The following is a 7513-nucleotide window of genomic DNA, read 5'->3' on the forward strand; positions in this document are numbered from 1 at the left end:
GGAGACTTGATTTTTGTTAATTCCCTAAGGAGGAAAAACTGACACAAGCAAATCATTGGAATAATCTACTTTTAGATCACAGAGGAGATTAGAGATGGAGCAAAGTCTGATTTTGAGCGTAATCCTTTAGTCACAAACCAAATTGCCTTTTCTGGTATGGGATATTCAGCACATAAGAAAGCTTTTTGATTTCTGTATGAACCTGTTTGTCTGTACATCTTTGCTATGATCCTTGTCCAGGACATATAAAATACATCTATTCCAATTCTAGGACTCCCAGTGATTTCCAGGATTTGCAGAGCAGGGCACTGGCTTGGATTCCTTCTGCAAGCTGTTACTCTATGGATTGGCAGGTGCTAGCAAATAATTTCATATATGCGTACATACCAAATGACTATTGTAGTTCTTGACTTTTATATTACTGTATTACCCCATCCTTTCCAGGAATGCTGTAGGTGCCTTAACAGCTCTTGCACTTGATGCACAAGTTATCTCTCTACAATCTGAGAAGAAACTCATCTCCTTATCTTGCAGTTCAGTTCAAAATGTACAGGTGTGTCAAGCTGACAAAGGTTACTGCAATGAAGACTAGAGAGAAAGCCATAAATCTACTGGCAGTAGATGTAATGTACCTGTCAAAGGCAAGGTCACATTCTATTTTGGGGGGTTTAATCCATACTACACTTACTTTGTACCCAATATATGGTCTCCTTTTTTTTTTTTCCTTATTACAGTGCTTTTGAAGAAGATAATGTAATTACATGTGTTGTGGTTGATGTTATGATCATAATGCTTTCTTCTAATTTAAATACCCTCCACAGTTCCTGCATCTTCTTCCAATTAAAAGGTAAGTTCTACAGTAAGGTTTGAGATACAAATAGGAGATACAGAATGTCACAGGAAGTGAACTGCAAGGAAGATGTAGCTTGAATTTACTCAGTAATGCAATTCTCCATAAAATAGCTATTAACTGCTGCTCTGGGTGAAAGCACTGTAAAGGATTCACAGGATTCGAATTTGATTTCCTTTAGAGAAATAATAGTTCCTGACTCGGAGGACAAAAACTGTAAACATTCTCCCTTGACCACGTCCATGGACAGTTGTTCATTTCCTACTGCTTTCTGGCTTTCTTTGGTCCTTTAAATCACAATCAAACCCATGAAGTTGCCAAAATTAGCCTTGTGGTGTTTTGTGGAGTTTTTCTTGGCAATGCCCGAGTTATTAAAATGAAAAAAAACCCAAAAAACTAGTAATCCTGTTCAATAAAAGCATTTAGCTATTATACCGGATGTTTTCTTATGTAGAACAGTAGTGGTATAGACAATCAAAGACAAGAAGAAAGTTTATTTGTATCCAGCTAGCCTTAGTCAGTTGAAGAAACAGCAGCAGTTGTCTCTGGCTGGGCTGGTTCTTGAGAAGATGATGTGCAGCAGGCGTTCCTCTAGTGCTGAAGAGTGAAAAAAACAATCTAATTAGAAGAAACATGAAACAAGATTATATGAGTCAAGCAGATTTAGTTAGTTAGAGAATACAAAATGGCTTTGATAGCATTGGCCTAAAGGATATATAAACTGCACTAAAATGCACTTTTCCAGTTCATGGGTAAAAGCTAATGAAGTGCTTGTCTCGCAGTAAATACAACAATAAAAAACTGACTGGAGAAAGGTAAATAATTTCCAAGTTATTTCTGCAAGACAAAAAAAAAAATTGTTATGTCACTGACTTGTAATTTTTTTTGTTCTTGCAATGACTTGCAAATGAAAACTTATTTTAGAACATTTTTGTCTGAGAGAATCCTATTTGTGTGCGATGTTAAGAAGAATTTGAAATTATTTCTCAGGTTTTCATATACTGAAATTGGTTAGGTCTAGTAAGGTTTATCGCAATCTCCCTTTACCTCACTTATTTTTAATAACTTCTATTCTACAGGAAGCTCTTGATCATTTAATGAAGCTATTAGTAAAATAATACAGATGCCCTTTTACTTGAGAAAATCTTAGTAATGATTTCAAATAGGTATGTGTTCATTAGAAGTAAGTTATGATGTGATTTTAAAACTCCTTTTACAAACAGCAGACCCAAGTGCAAAAAAACTCTTCAATCATGATGAATGGTGATGTATTAAAGAACATATTTCTCTGTGGCAGCAGAGGAATTGTCTTCTTTCAGTAGAGTTTTATTAACTTTTAATTTCATTGGTATGTTAGAGAAATCAGACACAGCTTTTATGAATTGGCACGGAAATAGACGAAGTTCCCTGACCCTTTTTTATTTTTCAAAAAATAAATCCATAAAAATTACTCTTTTCTAATTATTATTTTTATTGCTCTTCCAGTCATAGCAAATCCTATGATTCCTTGTATTACCATAAGGAAAAACCACATAGCAGCTTAAATGAATGACTTCCTTTGATAACAACAAAGGGCCTTGTTCACTGAAGTATTTGTAAAAGATTTCTTCTATACTTCAGGAAGAACTTTGGGTATGGACACAGCATAGAGTGATTCCTCTATATGATCCCACACACAATATTTTATGTTTGAACTGCCTTCTGCCAAGATTGTTTTGTGAGCTTAGGAATCTACATGGTGCAATTGGGCTTGCAGTGTGTGTGACTTCTTCCTTGAGGAGTGGAATGGGCTGTCCATGCCACACCGTGAAGGGCTGTGTTGGGAGAGATCTGTACAAGCTTGGATAAACCCAGCAGTGTGTGCTCATTTTCACAGTGTGTGCAGGAAGAAGGACAGCCATGCTGATAAGGCAGTCAGTCTACTCTGTCATGAAATTATAGTAGCTGTTTGTGACACAGTGATGGTGTACTTCCATCAAGTGGTAAAAGTATATATTTGCATGGTGAATTCTAGGCACAAGATTTTTGTCTTAAATGTATAATTACAACTAAAAGCTTGTTCTATCATGACTGTATTCTAACACCTTTGGGATAAAAACTGCCATAGACCAACATCCTCACTCTTCAGTTTTGCATGTTCATCTTTATTTTATTTTATTTTTAATCACAGAATGCAGCTACAAGGTGGTATGAAACTATCATCTTTGCAGGGTGCCCCGTGGCAGGAAGGAATGAGGACTGACTCCATGTTCTCAGAAGGCTAATTTATTATTTTATGATACTATATTATATTAAAGAATACTAAACTATGCTATACTAAAGAATACAGAAAGGATACTTACAGAAGGCTAAAAAGATAATAATGGAAACTCGTGACTCTCTTCAGAGTCCCAACACAGCTTGGCCCCAATTGGCCATTGTTTCAAAACAACTCACAGCAGAAACGAATGAAACAACCACCTGTTGGTGAACTATTTCCAAACACATTCCAAAGGAGGAAAACATAGGAGAAGCAAATCAGATAATTATTGCTTTCCTTTTTCTCTGAGGCTTCTCAGTTTCCTGGGCGAAGGGATTTTTCCAGAAAATGTGAATGCCACATGAAACAATTCCACAAAACAGTAAAAATGGATGATATAAGGGTATTTTGCTCTCTTTTGCTGTGCTGAAAGTAAAGCTCCTGACTTCTGAAAAGCTAAAAATGGTCACAGCAAGCAGAACCTGCATTTTACATTTCATCTGAAAAATGATAACCCTTGGTGATGCTGTAAGTTTTAGCTTTCATATTTTTCAGATTCTGTACTGCCTTAGTGTGTAACTCTGAACTTTTATATAAAGGGTTAGTGAGTTCTTTTCACAGTTTAGTTAGACAAAACAATCCTTTTCCAGCCTGAGAACAAAGGACATTGCAGCTTTGGGTCCAAAAGTGTAAACAAGGGTGAATTAAGGAGAGCAGTCTGGGAGGATGGGATTTCATGACTGAGACTGTAATTGGACAATTAACCCCAATATGTAAATGGCCCAAAACTTATAAAAGTGTGAAAATCATGACTGGTCATCCATCTTGTGTCCGTCTTGGGTAGAGCCATGGCCAGGCTCTTGTACTGCCCAAAGTACATCATTTAAAGGCCTTTCAATAAACACCTACTTTATTCCTTTCACTCTGTCTAGCCTGGGTGCCAGGTAGCCTCTCTAGGCATCATTGGTGCTTGGAACACCATAATGTTATACTGGTTCCATGTGCTCTCTACAACACTTTACATGTCATCAGTTCTTAAAGACTTTTTGATCACTTGCTGCTGGGTTGCACCTCACTTCTTGACTAAGATCCTGTTTCATTGTCTAATTAGCCATGCTGTGGAGAAAGCTCCTAGAGTAGGACACAACAGAGAGGTTTCAGTCTATTTATAAGGCAGATCTCAGCAGTGCACCTTCAGAGTACCTCTTAGCTGTCAACTCAGTGGGTGTCCAGATACGTCATGATGCTGTGTTGGGAAGTCACCCACGTCAGTAACATCCTTTCTCCACCCTCTCATCCTCTGTGTCCACCCTTATTTCCTCTGGAAAGAAAGTGGCTTCCTAGCTAGGGTAGATGTGAAACTGTTTGCTTCAGGCAACTGGTGTACCAGGGACTGTGATTTCCTCTCCAGAGCATATTTGCCTTGTGATTTAGACACAAACATAGGTACAAACATAGTTATAGAGCAATAATTGGAGCTGTAACCACATTTGACTGGTAATTACTTGTGCTGTGTGGGTGTGAAATACCTGCAGAGTTCCAGCCTAGAGGGCTCAGGAAACATTATTCTTCTGTATTTTCAAAGTGAAACTGCATCCCAGTTTGTGGTTTACAGGAAACTTGAAAATACTGGTATTGGTAGAAAATATTGATCCATAACTACATGGTAGAGGCACTCTGTGAGCCACAATTTCTGCTTTGTCCCCAGCTGTATCTACTCTACTTGTCTCCTGAACAACTAAACCTAACTAAGATTAGTATATCTGTACTAGCAGGAGAGCTTGGTTAGATTGCTGGTAGGGGATGGAATGTTGTGTGTGAGGAAGGAAATTTTTCGGTCTTTCTCCCTTTGAAGGAGAAGGGAGGCTGGGAGTATATAAAGACATAGCTGATACCAGAAATGCAAGTTAGGGTGATCATAATTTGAGAGGGCAGAATTAGTAGTATAATTGCACCACAGTAGCAATAATTATTGTAATTACTTTTATTTACATTAATTGAATTCTACACTTAATGCTGCAATTAGTGTCATGGACACACTGTGATTTCTAGCTTGTGAAGTGAAAGATGGTTCAAAGAGAGCTTTCCCCTTGTGTGGTGAACAGTGACTTCCTTTTTAAAGTTACAAAATGTTGTAGTTTTATACTTTAAACAAGGATAATCGGTGTTTTTAAAAAAACTCTGTAAGGGATGGGAACATATGGAAGGCACTAGCTCCTCTGTGCACTGTTCAGTCTTCACTGAGGGCAAAGGAGGGAGAAGTCTGCTCAGCTGATCATCTGAGAATCCCTGTATAAACAGGAATCATAATGTGGCTCGTAGCAATAACAGGCTCAAGCCAGAGTCTGAAAGGTGAAGTCCCCAGCACTGGGTACAAGGGTGGGAAGAAGATGAAATGTCAATACGGGAAGGCAATGGCACAGCACCTACTGCTGCTACTGCTGGGAGAGGAATGGAGGAGAAGGTACTTAGAGACATGGTTTAGTGGTGAACCTGGCAGTGTGAGGTGAATGGTTGGACTTGACAGCCTTAGGGATCTTTTCCATGCTAAATGATCCTATGGCTGAAAACAAGGCTGCCAGCTCTTGAGAAACCAAATAATGAAGAGAAGGAAAAGCTTGGGTCTGGCAGTGTGCTTCTGAGAGGAGGGAAGTACTCCTTAAGGAGAGTCAGCTGGAGGATTTGGGGGCAGGAATACTGAGAAGGCAGGGCTTGGTAATGTGGGGAGTGATGTCATGGGAAAACTGCTGAAGCTTTATATATCCTGGAAAAGGGCAAGTAGAATAGGTAGGTGACTACAGCTTGTCATGCTTATCCTCTGATTTCTGGTAGCCCCACATGGATCTGAAGCACATGCTATAAAGAATTGAAAGACAGTAGCATAAAAGATCCCCAATTGTGTGGGAAAGACTTGGGTTGGGCACGTGAAAGACTTACCATGGGGGAATATATTATCAGCAAGGTGAGGTGAATCCCTGCATCTGTGCTGTAGTGTGGGCTGCAGATGGGGCCAGCACCCTGACAGAGGAGGCTCCCAGTGCTGTGGAAGGCAGCAAATGCCAGGCCATGCCCCAGCCCAGGTGGTGCATGAAGCCATTAGCTGTGGTAATTGACTTCACAACTTCTCTAGCAGGGTTGAGTGAGGCTTTTGGCAGGGCCAGGAAAGACCCTGCTGTAAAACTTTAAAAAGGTTGATGAAGATGCACCACAAATGGGTTAAAGAAGGACTCTTAAGGATGTTTGAAATAGAACAGATGGTTTCTACTGGGTTTTACTGGCATCTTACTGCTGCTCATGCTTCTGTTGGGATTAAATGTGAGGCTAAGAGAGACTTTGCTACCTGAAGGCATTTAAGAAAGCAGAACACCTGGCTTTGAAAAGAAAGTGACTGGAATCTGCATCACAATAGAAGACCTTGGAGAGGAGGTTGAACTGCTTTGGACTTCTGTGTAGATTTGAGCTGAGGAGGAGGTAAGAAGGTAGTATTGCTGGAAACCATGAGGTAGGAAATCTGGACAGCCTCTGCCACTGTGGTTGGTGTGGAGCTGTGTCATTCTTGTTTGCCTTTTTGAACCTGTATTGGGTGCTGCTGCTTTTCTGAAATGCTGAGGACGCTGGCTGGAGAGCTGTGCTCCAGCCCAGCATGTGGAAAACCCAAGGGAAGAACAAGGCAAAGGGACTAGTGGCAAGTTTCTCCAGGAGCAAGTAAATTAGAGTAGTAGCTGCTGCAGGTAGTGCTTCCAAGGGAATCCTGAAACAAAGCCTTAATACAACATTGCTCCGAGTTGTTGCACAAAGAGCTGGAAGTTACATGATTGCTGTGGGGTATAATTTGTAAACACCATAAAAATGATGACAGAGAAAGTAGCTGCAGGTCACCTGTACTTCTCCACGTCTCCATGTTCAGCTGTGTATCAGTGTCCAGCTGAGTACCTGAATCCAAACGTCTTGCCCTGCTTGCCACAGCTGTGCCGATGGCAGAGGGTTGCTCAGCAGGGTGTAACACAACATGCCTGCCACTGGAGCTGCATCAGGAATGGGGTAAGTGAAATACTGGGCTTGCTATGCTCCTCTGTCTGGGCTAATTAAAAGCAGTGTGTTTATAGCTTGTAATTTCCTATCTTTGTTCTTTTTTGGGGCTTGTTATTTTTAAGAGTGTGTGAACTGTGATTTCTGAGAACAGTTAAAGAGTTTTTGGTGTGGGGTTTTTTTTGTGTGTGTGGGATTTTTTTTATTTTATTTTTTTTTCCAATGCTGCAGAGGGATCTAGATAGGCTGGATTGATCAGCTGCCAGTGACAGGATGAAAGGACATAGTCTCAAGCTATGCTAGAGGAGGCTCAGGCTGGACATCAGAAAGAATTCCTTCACAGAAAGGGTTGTTAAACATTGGAATGGACTGGCCAGGAAAGATGATGGAGTCAC

Source organism: Molothrus aeneus, chromosome 4 (genome assembly GCF_037042795.1).
Source record: "Molothrus aeneus isolate 106 chromosome 4, BPBGC_Maene_1.0, whole genome shotgun sequence".
Lineage (NCBI taxonomy): Eukaryota > Metazoa > Chordata > Aves > Passeriformes > Icteridae > Molothrus > Molothrus aeneus.